At 36.3% G+C, this 17,132-nt stretch overlaps 1 pseudogene; it reads left to right on the forward strand.

Moving 5' to 3' along the window:
- The first annotated feature begins 14,242 nt into the window (after window positions 1-14,242).
- LOC114535803 lies at window positions 14,243-15,339 on the forward strand (annotated as a pseudogene).
- The last annotated feature ends 1,793 nt before the right edge of the window (window positions 15,340-17,132 follow it).

The following is a 17,132-nucleotide window of genomic DNA, read 5'->3' on the forward strand; positions in this document are numbered from 1 at the left end:
TATTTCAGGATACAACAGAGACCAGCACAAAAGTAAGAAACATATGCTGTTATACATTACTCTAGTGAATCTGTAGTTTCTCTGACAGGACTCTTCCATTGATGGACAAAGTCTTATCTTTCAATGCATAGAAAAAGTCACAAGCTATTTTTACTAAAAAACCAATGCGTCAATTGTGAAATTAGATTGTTGGCAATTAGTCAACTTGAATTCATAAATGGAAGAGTATTGTCCATAGGATTGACTAATATACTAGTATATAAATAAATAAAAGACAGTCACAGTTAAACTGTTGTATGTATTTTATAGCTAAAAGATGCTACAAGTGTGGCAAAAAGGGCCATCTGGCCAGAAAATGCCCAACAGAAAGACTTGGGCTTACATATGTGTTGCGGGAGTGCAACAACTGCACTTTTAATGTTCAAAAATAAGCCTGCATGGTCTTTCTTAATATCGGGTTTTTTTAACACCCTGTTGTATGATAAACAATGAATTATATTAATTTTAAAATGAAATAATAAAGGTTATGTGAAAGTTTGCAATAAAATGACAAAATCCATCAGTGTTTTTGGATACCTTTCTTTTCAAAACACATTGGCAACACAGCTAGTTCATCGTAGATTGGTTGCTTCTGCAAATATGATAATGAAAATGTCTTAAAATACAAAGATGCTTCTGCATAGACAATCAATATGTAGTGAAATACCAGGATAGGTGTATTATAACCAAATGCAAAGTTTTCAACAAACTCCACACATAACACACATGTTTATTAGATGCTGCTGGGCTTTATTATAATATATCAGAGGAAAGCTAATTAGCAGTCTGGAAGTTCACAATTTCAATAGCAAAGAGAAAAATGCATTGGCCTCTTGTCCTCTTGATTATAAAGGAACTGACCTGAATTAGACAAGGACAAATGTCTCATTTCACATACGCCATTTGTCTATTCCTGAGAAATTGATTAGTTTCCCATCAACAGTAATTATTTTTTGACAGATGGTCCATCAGGATAAATTGGGCCTTTTTTTACTTAACTTAATCAGTTTTTGCAATCCAAATTCCAAAACATTTACTGAAATACAAATGATGGCAATAGTGTAATATCATACCTGTCAGCCAAGGCCAAGGATTCAAATATCATTATCACTTTTGAAGTTTTTAGATTCCTTTGTTTAAAAAAACGAAAACAATTTAGAGAAATAACGCACGACTGCACATATTCAAAAAATTTAAAACAAGGTTAAAAAAAAACGCTCTCGATCGCCGATTGGCAAGTAAGTACACGAGTTGCCAATCAGAACTAAACGACAGATTTTCGAATGTTTTCAAACGGGTTTATACTAAATAAAATCTGTAATCTGCAATCGGGTAAGCGAGTAAAGCGACTTTTCTTATCAACAATCCTCAAATATATTTTTCGCCTACTACAAGATGAACGGCAACTTTGTCTTTCCTGTCGACCGTGTTGTCGACCGTTGATCGGCAGTTGCCAACTTGCCAGTTACATCTCAAAGCTTTGCACAAACAAATAATCAAAATATTATAGAAAACTTTGTAAATACCTCTTCAGCTTCAAAATTGTCCCAATTCCTTGTGATTTTAGTATTTGCTTAATGTCCGTTACGGCAGGATTGTTTATAAAACATAAAAGTAAAACACACGTTCAGTCGTTCAAAAAACAACGAACCAACACGGTTACTGACAAAAAGTAACCGGGGAAAAAATCACTGGTGTGGGCTCAATATTGAGCCGTGTCAGTGGTCATTACCATTGCCTAGTGGGACCATATCTGGCGTCACCACGAAAAAATCCGCAATGTTTCTTGCTTCACTTTTTTGACAGGAGCCGGTCCTCCAGGAATTATCCCCGAGCGGGCGCGGAGCGCCTGCGAGGGTACTAATTCCGCTTGGAGATTGGGAATTACACCCGGAACTCGGTAGAACATAGGCGAATCCAAAGTTGTCCAAATTCTTTGTCATGGACGGTCGACGTTGGGTGGTTTTGTAAGTTATGCGCATGCGCGAGTAACGTCTGGTAATGAACGAACGTTCTTATTGGCTAAGACAGAAAGTTTGTATTTCAATGAGAACGTCAGCAATTTAACTGTCATTTCGTAAACATTTTTGTTTCATAAATATATAAGCGTTTCATAAACTTTGTGCAAAGAACGTAAAACGAGAAGAAACAAGATATATGAAGCATGACAGATAGCAAAGATGAACGTGGATATACAGTCAAGACAAAGCCGTGTAAGAGGAATAATTCATAATCTGCAAGCTTATAAATGTTTTGAAAGACAAAGGGTAGGTGTTTACTTTGTTTATTTCGTATTTTTTTCAAGGTAAGAATGAGCCGTATTTGTATACTTTTCAGCTTTGTATGCCGTTTATTTGTTAACGTTTCAGCTTTTTATGCAAACGGATAAACCTGTGAAAGGCTATTATATGGAACGCCGGGGCTGTCTTATGTTATTAAAACTCCTTATATTAGGTGCTTTTGTCTTTATATCCGGTACTTTTGTCTTTATTTTCGGTACTTTCGTCTTTATATTGGGTACTTTTGTCTTTATATTCTGTACTTTCATCTTTATATTGGGTGCTTTTGTTTTTATTATGGGTACTTTCGTCTTTATATTGGGTGCTTTTGTCTTTATATTGACTGCTTTTGTCTTTATATTGGGTACTTTTGTCTTTATATCGGGTACTTTTGTCTTTATATTGGGTACTTTTGTCTTTATATCGGGTACTTTTGTCTCTATATTGGGTGCTCTTGTCTTTATATTGGGTGCTTTTGTCTTTATATCGGGTGCTTTTGTCTTTATATCGGGTACTTTTGTCTTTATATTGGGTACTTTTGTCTTTATATTGGGTGCTTTTGTCTTTATATTGGGTGCTTTTGTCTTTATATCCGGTACTTTTGTCTTTATATCCGGTACTTTTGTCTTTATATTGAGTGCTTTTGTCTTTATATTGGGTGCTTTTGTCTTTATATCGGGTGCTTTTGTCTTTATATTGAGTGCTTTCGTCTTTATATTGGGTGCTTTTGTCTTTATATCGGGTGCTTTTGTCTTTATATTGAGTGCTTTCGTCTTTATATTGGGTGCTTTTGTCTTTATATTAGATTATTTCGGCTTTACATTTTGTGCTTTTGTATATAAGCGAGCCTCCGTTATTTGTAGGCCAGCAGAAGCTTCATGGCCGTGGTCGACGAAACACGACGATAGCTTCCAACAATTTGGTGAATGAAACCAATGAAACACAGTGATGGGCACGAACAGTGGCCACGAATCACTGGAAACAATATAAATTTTTAAAAAGTCCAAAATGGCCAACCCGGAGACATACGACACTGTAAGTTCAAAACAAATGGATACCATACTAAGGAAGTTGAATCTGCAAAGTAAAATTGATTTGTTTCGAAAGGAAAAGATATCTGCCGATATTGTTTGTCACTTATCGTCAGCTGATTTAGGAGTGCTTGGTATATCAAATCGCACTGACATGATGTCACTACGAATGGAATGTAATAAATGCGGAGGGCAGCAACCAAAACAAAGTTTTGACGATTTACGAAGTGGTCCTCCATCATTTTTTATTCCCAAATCAGTGCTCGAAACACATCTTGAAGAGGGTTTCACAATTTCTGAAATTGCATTAATGCTTGACGTTTCGGAAAGTACCATTTATCGACGGATGCGAATGTATGATCTCAGCAAACTAAATTTTACCGTTATTTCTGACGAAGACCTGGATTGCCATGTACTTGAAATAGCAAAGCAGTTTCCACAATCAGGAGAAAATATGGTAAAGTGTGTCCTATCACAAAGGGGCATCAAGGTGCAGAGAATGAGACTCAGGGACAGTTTGCACAGGGTTGACGACGAAGGAATCCAACGTCGTAGGCTAGGTCGGTTGACAAGAAGAGTATATGCTGTGCAAGGACCAAACCACCTTTGGCATGTGGACACAAACCACAAATTGGTAAGGTGGCATTTTATCATTGTTGGTGGAATAGATGGCTATAGCCGTCTTCCTGTGATGTTAAAATGCACTGATAATAACAAAGCAGATACTTTGTTACACTGGTTCGTTACAGCAGTAAACCAATATGGTCTACCAAGCAGAGTTCGGTCCGATAAAGGAGGTGAGAATGTCGCAATAGCGGATTACATGATATCTAGAAGAGGTACCCAAAGAGGCAGTATGATAACTGGCAAAAGTACCCACAACCAAAGGGTAGAAAGATTATGGAGGGATGTATACGAAGGAGTACTTGGCTTTACAAGTTTCAAATTAGTAAAAAAAACGTAGTACTCTAGTTGTCTATTTTAACCCCACAGTAGTTTTTCCAATAACTGTGACCACAACAATAACCCTAACGACTCTCACTTCAGCTGTTAGGCAAAAGCTATACAGTTGTATTCAGCAATGCCAATGTGTGTTTGAACTATAAAAAGGTAATGTTACACGGAACAATTTCAGCATAAACTCGCAACGCAACAATGTTTCGGAAAGGGTTTACGCCTTGAATATGGTATACTGTAGATGAGCAGTTTTTAACACAGAAAGTGTTTCAGAGACAATTTGAAGGTTTATGAACCGTTTTTAATCCACACAACATTGTTTATTCAATTTTTTGTTTATTCTTGCGTTGCGAGTTGATGTTGAAAAATGCTACGTGAAACATCGCCTTAAGTTGCTTTCGTGAAATACACCAAATATATGTATTGAATAGAATTTATCTGTTGCCAAAATAGGCATTAGAAAATGCAAAGTCATATAAATTAAACAACATTATTTGGGACGGCAAAGGTACCCCATGAGAAGGACGAGGTAACTTGAGGCAATTGCTACATGTGTTAGATGTTGGCAGAAACGAAGTGGAAGCTTCATAAAACTCCAATGATGGATGGATTGAAAAGCCTAAGACAGGCTCCTCGTCTGCTGAAGTAGCAAATTGGAGAACATGGGCCAGAGTAATATTGTTTCTTCTCCCAGCTAAATAATATAAATAAAAAATGACATAACCTAAATTTACATTATAATATAACTGTGCTGGTTGGTCAAGAAGCGTTACATATCCAATGGAATACTAACCTGCAGCTTCTCTCAAGTACTTTAGAAATGCTGAATACACAAGTCTTTCGAACGTACAGCTGTTCGAGCCCTCTTCACTAAATTCCGGTTTTAGTAAGTTTGTTAGCACCTTCAGAGTCAGGGTTGCTCGCGTTGGTTGAAACACTTTCAGAAATGTTGGCAGCTGGCAACCAACCTTCGAAGGAAAGACAAGAGAAGACCTCACAAAAGAACTGGTCCTTAAACACAGGCAGAGAGCTAAAGAGGGGAAGCATGTAAAAGTAGTTGCCCGAATGTATCACCCATACCCAGTGTAGGCACGAAACTGGTTCCAAAATGGTTTGTTATACCCACAGTGGTAGTACATAAATATGACTATAAGGTGTATGAATTACTGGCAAGCTGAAAATGAACTTGACCAGGATTATTGATGCACTGTGGGAATGGAACCCACATCATGTGGTTTGGTAGGTTGAGACAGACTAAGACAACTGGATGATAATATTTCAGATTTATCTGTGCATCTTAAAGTTGTAGTTATGTTATGCAGAAGAATCTCAACCATAGTAATGAAGGAATATATTTGTTATATTGTGGTGGTCATTTGATAGGAATACAATCTTCTGATTTACAGATATAACCTTTGGTTAAAGGAATATACCTGGTATAAACCAGTTTTCATGAAACCTTCTCGCAAACTTGTTAATGCTGCTGAAACTTTATTTTCACTGAAGATTGCATGTAAGATGTTATCTGGCATAAATTGTGGGACCTTCCCATTTTGAAGAATGCTTAACCCTAATGAAAAAAAAGTTTAAATCTATTGAACAGCAAAGATAGATAAGTGAATATGAAGAAACACAATAGAGGGAATAGCATCAACTGATTTTAAATCCATCAAGTTAATTAAATAAACATTCATTTTTATGCTTTAACTTACCAAAAATAGTACCAACTAATTCATATTGTGGAGCCATATGCTCTTGAATGCCATTATCAAAAAACTTTGTTTTAATTTCTTTTATTACAAGCCGAAAGAACTCTTTGCGAGGTCCTCCATAATCTGCTGCTACCTATTGTTTAATTTCACAACAACTTTCAATTAATAATATTGAATACATAGTACTGACAATAAAAAAGTGACTATTATTTAAATTATATTAAACTTGACATTTCATTCACTGTTGAAAGCTAGTGGGAAGGGGTTGGTGGTTCAGCAGATAATTTTTGTAGAAGGGGCACCAGAAATTTCAAATTATGTTTAGGGGTGCACCAATGTTAGTCTTTATCACATCTCTCATTGTCACAATTCAAAATATTGTAACCTATAATTATAAATATCTATACCCTTGAATCTCACAACTTTGTAATTGTTAGTTTTGGCATAATTTGTAAGTATTTATTTGTAATTAGTTTACTTCATAATTTTATATGCTTAAGCAGTACATGTACATACACCATATGTTAGCTAGCACAATAGTGATCCTCAACATTAAAGTAATGGATCAACTAAGGTAGTAGATAGCATTAAACTAAGTTTATAAGAAATATATGGTATTAGAGAACAGATTTATTACTCAGCTAAAACAGACTTTCAGTGTAAATTATTCAAATAAACAGACTAGGTTAACTGTCAAGTACATACAGTTTATTGCAACATGCAGAATACCTTAAAGTGTGAACTGGCAAGTGGAAAGGTTTTAATGGTACAAGCATTTCAAGCGGAATACATTAATCTAAGCAAATTTGGGGCCTTTCAATATATATATATATATATATAATTATATATATATATATATATATATATATATATTATTACTATTATTATTAAATTATATTATATATAATTTAATATTCAAAATGAAAATGTAATATTATTCAAAATCTAGGCTGTTAGTTTATAGATGCTTTACCTCATTGTAAAATTGAACTTCCAGGGTCATGCGCAAATAATTTATTTCACTTATCTCATCAAATGAGGTAATCAGGAGATTGTTACGATCCACAAGAATGTAATTGGTCTGCCCCTCAACCAACTCCTCAATGTTTTGGATCTCCAGAGGCCTGCCATGCACAATTACACTTTGAAGATATCTCAGGATCTCCACATGATTTGTTATATTCTCTGCTTTACAATAAGCCACAACCTGTTGTGCAATATTGTTAATTGTTTTATCACCAGATATTACATCACCATCGGTATCTGTCAAGTCTACTGTCACATGGTCATTTTGGGTGACTGTTGCATGAGTAACTATTTCATCAATTGGTAAAATGGTATCACCATCTCCTTCACTAACAGACAAGTTAGCTCTGGTTGTTTCCTCCATATGAAAGCTATCTATTTGGCTGTTGTCACTGTGTAGGCTGCCTGGATCTAGATCAATTTCATCGTCTGATTCCTCAAAAAGACCTGCATTGCATGTAAAGATGTGGTCTCGCAACTTTCGTATCAAAATCTCTCTATCGCAGTATTTGCATTTCTCTTTTAGCGAAGAATCACTCTCTGTTACAAGAGATTTGGTTGATAGGCTCACTTGAATTGGTCTCAGGTAAATTTTACTTTGACCACTGCCCACATTTGATTTTAGATCTTTTACTGACCATGAACAATCAATCAACCGAAGATCTCTGCAATTTGGTAAACAGTGCAACATCTCGAACCCGCCAATACCTTGTAACTGGGGAAACCCAAGGGCCACACCATCATTATCTTTGACGTCAGACATTAATTTCTTGATGACTGTTTCCTCATCATCATCAATTTCAAACTTGATTTTCTTGATCCCTAACCCAGCCTTTGAAAGAATTTGCTTTTCAGATGCATTTGGGACTTTCCCAGCGAACCAATCTGCCAAGCACATGAACTGTGCGGTCCATGTTCTTTTTTTTCCAGTAGCAGCGTTCTTTCGCCTTCTGATTCCTGTCGCTGCTAGGCGACCAGAACTACCCCCAGTAGTCGAAAAGTTGAACAAAAGAGCATGTTCAGTTCGTATCCGGCTGGCCATACTTTCACCGCTTGTTCCTGAAGTTGAAGAGGAATCCATATTTGCATTTTGTTCAAACCTCTTGCGACATAATTCACGCAGCCGCACTCTGTCGCCAATCGTATCCACACCGAGACGAATAAGTTCATTGTCCGTTGCTGATAGTACAGTCTCCACTTCAATTTTTTGTTCTTTAAATCTCTCTGAAAGTGTCCCCAGATGTATTTCTTGTAAAATACTCTCCATATTAAAGTGCGATAATAAACTGTATCAGTATCTATAAAATGAAAAAGCTTGAAAAATGAAAATGTACCGCTCACCGAATCCTACTCTATCTAGCTCAGTGATATTGCTGGACACTGTCGGAAGCTATCGTCGTGTTTCGTCGACCACGGCCATGAAGCTTCTGCTGGCATACAAATAACGGAGGCTCGCTTATATACAAAAGCACGAAATGTAAAGCCGAAATAATCTAATATAAAGACGAAAGCACTCAATATAAAGACAAAAGCACCCGATATAAAGACAAAAGCACCCAATATAAAGACAAAAGCACTCAATATAAAGACAAAAGTACCCGATATAAAGACAAAGCACCCAATATAAAGACAAAAGCACCCAATATAAAGACAAAAGTACCCGATATAAAGACAAAAGCACCCGATATAAAGACAAAAGTACCCGATATAAAGACAAAAGTACCCGATATAAAGACAAAAGCACCCGATATAAAGACAAAAGTACCCAATATAAAGACAAAAGTACCCGATATAAAGACAAAAGTACCCAATATAAAGACAAAAGCACTCAATATAAAGACAAAAGTACCCAATATAAAGACGAAAGTACCGAAAATAAAGACAAAAGTACCCGATATAAAGACAAAAGCACCTAATATAAAGACAAAAGCACCTAATATAAGAAGTTTTAATAACATAAGACAGCCCCGGCGTTCCATACTATTACACCTTTGCTTTAACATCAAAAAGTGTTTTTGAAAGTGTAATTTGAATTTTGGTATCAAAAATACACACTATATTTATAAAGTATAAAACTTTTAGCCGCCAGCGTCGACTGCAACTACAGAATAAAATAACATTTGAAGTTTTTTCTTTGTCTGTGAAGATTTTGTACTGTTTTAATCGTTTGAAACTTCGATTTTAAACTGTTACTTAATTGCTGGCATGGTATAATGCAGCAAAATTGAACGGGCAATGTTTACACTAGCTTTATGATTATTTTTGTATTGAATGATGGAAACATTAGCTATAATATACTCGGTAAAATATAATAAGACTGATTTGAGTTTTGTGTCATTTCATAATATAAGTTTAGGTCAGGTTAACTCAGGAAATTGTGTACTTGGTTTGAAATAGCAAGGGGTTGCTGCATGCATGTATTTCTAGTATAAATGTTACTACACACGTGATTTGAATTAGATATACTGTAAGTGTCAGTTTTATCACTCACTTGAACATGCACATTCACACCTGTTGCAAAATGCTATACAAATTATGCCAATTTAATATGTACAAGTTGTTGTAATTGTGTTAATTTTAATGGAGTTATCTTGAACTCTTGTGAGATTTCACGTTTTGTATGATATGGATAACACTATATAGACAAATAATTAAAACACCAATTGATAATTATGCATGTTAAAATAAAATATTTTATTTTTTCATATAGACTTTTCTGGGCATGTTATACCACAACGAAAATGATTCCAATGGTATACAAGAAGTGCTTACCAATTTACATAAATATATCTTTTCTTACCCAAAAAACAATGCAAAAGTTTATCCATGTCAAGGTTTTGTTGCTGATCAAGCTTTCTGCGGAACGAGGGGTCAACACATTATTTCAAGTTTCTAATGGCTTTACAGCAGAAGAGAGACTGGAAGGGATATAGAAATTCCATATTGGCATGCAGGAAATAAATGATCTGTTTTACTTGGATACATTGAGAAAAAGTATATCTTATATAGTCATTAATTAAGCAAATGTACTGAATTGCATAGCTATGTGTATCACATATTGTAACAAGTTTGCAAACTGTGAACAAGTGTTCACACTGCTTGTGAACAAGTTGTCAAAACCATAGATAAATGAACCAAAGTTAAAATATATGGGGTGCCATATCCGCCAAAATTATATAAAGATGAAATTGTTGCCTATTTCTCGCATTATTTAAATATTTTGGTATCATTAGCCAGCTTTTTCATACAATTATTCGGATTCTATTTTATTATCCAGCTTACTTTTACTATTATTCCCTCTCATATTTCCTATCCTACTCAAATTAATTATTATTCAGCTCATTTTTATTATCCAGCTCATTTTATTATTCAGCTCATTTTTTATTATTCAGCTCATTTTATTATTACTCAACCTAAAATTCTCAGGTTTGGGACTAACGCAATGTTTGGAGTGGAAGTAATTAGGAATTCACTTTTCAGCACACGCTGTCAAGCAATGTGAATTGATGCTCGAACAATGTGAATTAAATTCAGCAAATTCTACTATTTTTCATCGAAAGAACTATAAAAATGTCCAAGGAATCAGACCTGGCCGAAGCTGCATGTTTATCGTCATAAGTGGCTACTAGCCCTTATGAATCAAAACATGCTTCATCCACAAGTGCAAGTACGGAGCCGTCATTTCAGTCAACCAGCAACACCAATCAGCCGGAAACAAGTAACAGGGCGGCGAGGGCGAGGAATGAATTTTGGCGACTGTTTTCACCGTATACAAAGGCAAATACGACCCAAAGCTTCAAATAATCATCCAAAGGCCCCGAAAAGAAGACAATCATTGAAGGAAGTTGTTAGGATTATGATAATATAAGTTGTTTTATATCAGTGACGTCACGCACGCACATGTGTGTATGCGCTCTCTCGTTCAACCCTTGTGGGGTTGCATTGTATGTTTTTCATATTTAAATAAATCCATTGTTTGTATTGTGTGAATCAAAGAGCATAAAGTGAATTCTAATAGGTTATGGGCTCAGCATTTGGAAGTAAATATTTGAAGTCATATTTGTCCTGTGAGTCAAAGATATTTTTATTTATCAAAGGAAGAAATGAAACTTGTTAATCTCGAAATTTAAACATGACGGAAATTACAAAAATTGAGAAGTTGAATGGTAAAAACTATCAATCGTGGAAATACAATGTCAAACTTGTGTTAATGGAACCTGGTCTTTGGGGATTCACACAAGATGGAAAAGAAATACCACCAGGAATTAGATTGGGATAACATTTAAGGACTATTAATCGAGAAACACTTGAAACGGAAGGATAAGAATGAAAGCAGTAAAACTGACAGTGCAATGTATGCAAAGCGAAAGCCAGCTTTTAATCAAGGAAGAAATCAGGATCATGGTAGACGAGGTGAGAACTCTCGTAGATGGGGACAAGATCATAAACCACCATGGAACAGAACACATGAAACCCGAGTACCAGGTCTAGGTAATTCAAGAAAAGATCAAGTTGTGTGCTTCAAGTGCAATCAGGTAGGGCATACTGTAAAGAATTGCCCATACAATAACTATCGGAACAACAAGGAGGAACACTCGAATATGGCGCAAGGAGGAGACCAACATATTGCACTAATTTCGAATACAAAGCCTACAGATGAATGGTTCATAGCTTCGGCAGCAACTAAGCATATGACGCATGATCGAAGTCTTTTGGAAGATTATGTTGAATACCAGACACCTACTCAGATATACTTAGGGGACAACACAGTTATTAATCTATTTGAGAAGGAATTGTGAAATTACGAACTGAAGAGAAAAACTGGATGTTGTATAGATTTCCATAGAGTACTGTTTGTACCAAAACTAGCAAAGAACTTACTTTCAGTGCCAGCTATGGTTGCAATGGGAGCTGAAGTTCTCTTCGACAAAGAAAAATGTATTGTGTTGAAAGGTGGCAAAGAATTCGTTATAGGAAGATTGTTGGATGGCATGCTATACACAGTGAACACTGTTGAATGTGCAAACTCTTCAACTGCAACACAAGAAAGCTGGCATCAGAGACTAGGACACCTAAATAACAGTTTTGTACAAAAACTAGCAGAGAAAGAAATGGTTGAAGGAATGAAGTATGAAAAAAGTGTTGATCCAAATGAAAAATGCAAAGGTTGCATATTAGGAAAGATGCAACAAAGTCAATTTCCAAAAGTCGGTCAGCATCGAGCGACCAAACCATACGGGATAATCCATAGTGATGTATGTGGCCCTGTACAGATTGAGTCAAAGGGCGGAAATAGATTCATGGTGACATTCATTGATGATTATTCAAGGTATGCCACAGCATATTTCATTAAGAGAAAGAGCGAAGTTCTGACAAAATTCAAAGAATTTGTGAATTGGGCTGACAACCAAACTGGAAGTCATGGAAGTGTCAAGATACTCAGAAGTGACAATGGCGGTGAGTACTCCTCAAACGAATTTGCAAGCTATTGTGTTGAGAAAGGCATCTCGCAAGAGTTCACAAACCCATACTGTCCAGAACAGAATGGAGTAGCTGAACCATTAAACCGTACTGTGATGGAAGCAACCAGATCGATGATTCATCATGCTGGGTTAACCCTAGATTTTTTGGCGGAAGCGTGCAATACTGCAATTTATCTTCATAATCGCAGCCCTACAACTGCTGTGAAAGAAAAAACTCCATTTGAATGTCTATTTGGCAAGAAACCAAACATTTCAAATTTGAGAGTCTTTGGTGGTTTGTGCTATGTGCACATTCCCACTTGTAATCGAAGGAAACTAGACAAGAAATCCAACAAAGGTATTTTCGTGGGGTATCCAAAAGGAACGAAAGGATACAAAGTATATGATATTGAGAAGAAGAAATTCGTAATAAGTAGAAACGTTACATTTTTTGAAAAGGAATTTCACAATTTTAACGGACAGTCCAAGTTGGACGATGTCAATCAACCAGATACAAGCGTAAAAAGTGATGATGTTATCAACCCAAGTAAGATGTTAAATCAGCCAGACTATGGTGTGAATGAACTGGACGATAATGTGAATAATCAAACGGTTGATGTCAACATACCTATACCAGAAATACCAGAAGTAAGAAATGACAAGTCAGTGGGAGAGATGGAACATGATGATCCTATCAATGAGAATGTCGAGCAAATGGGAGATGGTGAAAGAGCTGAAAAAGAGTCCCATTCAAAAACATACGAAGAACTGTTTATAGAAAATATCCAGAATTTAGGACGTGTACGTCAAAGAAAGCCTCCCAAAAGATTCAGAAAAGAAGCATCACCTGTAATTGATTCATTAACATCAGAAATTGATGAGCCAAAAGGAATTCAAGAAGATATGAATGGTGAGCATGCTGATGATTGGAAAGATGCAGTAATTTCAGAGTATTCATCCCGAATGCAAAATGAAACGTGGGAATTGGTCCAACCTACCGACGATATGAACATAGTTTGTTCTCGTTGGGTGATGAAAGTAAAACGTAAAGAGGATGGTTCAATAGATCGCTTTAAAGCCAGACTCGTTGCGCAAGGTTACTCCCAAACAAAAGGCATCGACTACGATGTCTTTTCACCAGTTGCCCACCATACCTCATTGAGATCATTACTAGCTTTAGCAAATGTCCATAATCTTGAAGTGCATCAGATGGATGTGAAAACAGCTTTTCTGAATGGTTCGATAGACTGTGATATATACATGGAGCAACCCGAAGGATTTGTAAATCCTGAAAAACCCAAGCATGTTTGCAAGCTTAAGAGAAGTCTTTATGGACTAAAACAGTCAGCTCGTTGTTGAAACAACACATTAGGCCAGTTTTAGACGCCGTGCTTTTCATGTGCTGAACTTACTAGTAATTTGGTTCGACTTCATTCATTTTGCATGGCATCCGATTTATAGGGCGAACTTATTTAGGCGTGCAAAATTATTTTTGCTGAGTTTTGTGAACGTAATAAGGGTCAGCGGTGTACATGCTAGCGCGGGAAATCAAATTTGAAGAAATAAAAAAAATAAGAATGGCAAAGTTTTCCAGGCGATTTCCATTAAAAACATTTGCTATTTGGAAACTGATTGAAAGCAATCGAAGGAGAAGAATGTGTTTGTTTAATATGATGTCTTTTCTTGTCATGAGGAAGAATATGTTGTTAAATATTCTTCTATCACTGATGTGGCTAATGCAGGCAAACTCGAAAGTTCCAATTCGAAGACATCGAACATGTCGGAGGTTTTTTCGAAATCCTGGCTGGTGGCAAACGGTATGGGATACATACAGTGACTCAAGATTTAAAAAGACCCTGGGAATTTCGTGGAAGACATTTCAGTACATCTTACCACCAATCAGAAGCAGACTAGAACGGCAGAACATTAACGAGGAACCTGTAACTCCTGAAGAAAGACTTGCAATTTGTTTATATTGCCTCGGTAGGAGAGATTACTATCATACAATATCACAAATGTCCGGCCTTGGGGTTTCTACGGTGCGTAATATCGTTTGTGAAGTTTCTTTAGCAATCGTGGAGTGTCTGTGGAGTTCACAAGTGGCTAAACATTTGCCAACAAGTAAAGAAATGTTCAAAAACAAATTGGTTGAAATGGAGGAGTTTTGGCAGTTTCTGTTTTGTTTGGCTGCTGTAGACGGATGCCATATTCTGATTAAATGCCTGCCTGGTGGACTTGAATCTTGCAAGGATATCACAACTTCAAAAACTTTTATTCGGTGGTATTAATGGCATTCATTGATGCAAGGTATCGTTTTATATGGGCCAGTTGCAGTTTTCCTGGGAACTCCCATGATGCCGTCATCTTACAGTCTACAGACTTGTGGCAACAAATAGCAGAAGGTGTATTCTTTCTGCAAATTGGAAAGAGAGTCTTGGATAGAACTTTACCACCGCTTGTGCTTGGAGACTCAGCCTTTCCCTTACAGTTGTGGCTCATGAAGCCCTAAACAGATGCTGTTCTAACAGAAGAGCAAAGGTATTTCAACTACAGGCTCAGTCGAGCACGCATGGTCACAGAAGGTGCTTATGGGCAATTGAAGGGCCGATGGCGTGTTCTCCTGCGTAAATGTGACAGTAGTGCGCATGAGGTTAAAATCGCAACCCTCACGTGTATTGTTTTGCATAATGCTTGGATTGAATATGGAGATGCCATATCCAAGAAATGTGATCTGTCCATTGACCCGGTCACAAATCAAAAGCGAGACAGAGAAACAGTGCGCGAGATGCTTAAAATGAGGTTGTGCAGAAAACTAAAAGACAATTCAGTATAGAGGGAAGCAAAAACCGAGAAGCTCTTAAAAACATGTTTTACAATGAGAAGAACAAAGCATAGTTACTTTACTCAAAACCAAGAACAAAAGTTATGATTCAAAATATGAACAAATATCTACATAATTAAATTAGCCTTTCACACGCAGGCATTTTTGGGGGGGGGGTACTGCCTTCTCGATACAAGGGATTCCATGCAGTGAAATGTTTGACTTTATATAGGTATAGCTGTAAGAATAATAATGGTGCATTGATTTACAGTTAAACATTTGAAATACTGTTTAAAAGAGTTTAATGTCAGTTACGGGAAAATATGCCAAAAATAGTGAATCAAGATCTTCCTGGAAAGGCTAATTAACTAACTTGTTAAAGTTACTTTAAAAGTGTTATAAAAATAGTTCAGAGAAGTTTCTGTTGTAATAAACATTAAAACTCAACAAGCACATGCTAACACAGTATATATGTTAATTCAATTCTTTTATAGAGTATGGTACTGCATTGTACTATCATGAACATTTTCAATATTTTCGTCTGGACGTTGATCATTCTGTGGTGATGTGTGGAAATAAGAGACATGCAATGGTTGATTGAAAATAGAGCTACCTGAATAGCTACTTGCCCATGTATTTTGATAGCTCACAGCTTTTCCCATCTTCCAGCCATTTACATCTTCGTTGTCTTCATATGTGGAACATGCGTTGCAAATAAAGACTCTGCATTTTAAGCACTTGTACTTCGTTACACACTTACAGCTACTGCAAAATTCTTCAGATGATTTTGATAGTGACGTCGCCATTTTGAAAGAGAAACCTTTGACCATGTGTATGTTTTTCTCATAGATTTGCCCTATCCTCGTTCCGAAAACCTGAGAACAAGGATGAGATTTGCCTATAATGTTGTATTCTGGGAATGAATATAATAATTTATACCACATTATCATAATTTATTTATTAAGTACGGCACATGTGAAGTTCACCCTCTAAATCAACATTGAGCTAAATGCAATTAGAACGGCAAATTTGGTCGAGCTTAATTTAAAGATCGGTCCAAATTAAAATTGCCGTGCCAATTAGTTTTAGACAACATACTTATCATGTGCAAATTGTTTTCATTTTTAGTTTGGCACATGAAAAGCATGGCGTCTAAAACTAGCCTTAGAAGAATACCTAACATCAGCTGGAAATTTGTAACAGTACGATCAGTTGGTCAAGCAAGAGGCAAACTACAGTTGCAAAGAGTTCAACAGAAGCAGAATATGTTGCTTTAAGTTCAGCGGCACAAGAAGCTATTTGGCTACAGAGACTTCTAAATGATATTGGTTTGAAGATGAAGAAAGCTGTAACAATCTTCGAAGACAACCAAGGTGCGATAGAATTAGCCAAAAACGCCAAATACCACAGCAGAACCAAGCACATTGACATTTGCCATCACTTCATTCGTGAACGTGTACATTTAAAGAAGATAAGTGTAGAATATTGTCCAAGTGAAGAAATGAAGGCAGACATACTGACGAAAGGATTGACAAGACATGTTTATGAGAAATTAAGAGACATGATTGGGGTTACACAAGTTTGAACTTTTTCATGTATGAGTTAGACGAATAGAACTTATAAGTATAAGTACATATATATATTTTCTTTCAGTAAATTATCAAGTGAGAGTGTTTATGTTGTTTTATATCAGTGACGTCACGCACACACATGTGTGTATGCGCTCTCTCGTTCAACCCTTGTGGGGTAGCATTGTATGTTTTTCATATTTAAATAAATCCCCTTGTTTGTATTGTGTGAATCAA

The sequence above is a fragment of the Dendronephthya gigantea genome, unplaced genomic scaffold (assembly GCF_004324835.1).
Source record: "Dendronephthya gigantea isolate DGI-Jeju-01 unplaced genomic scaffold, DenGig_1.0 000125F, whole genome shotgun sequence".
Classification (NCBI taxonomy): domain Eukaryota; kingdom Metazoa; phylum Cnidaria; class Anthozoa; order Malacalcyonacea; family Nephtheidae; genus Dendronephthya; species Dendronephthya gigantea.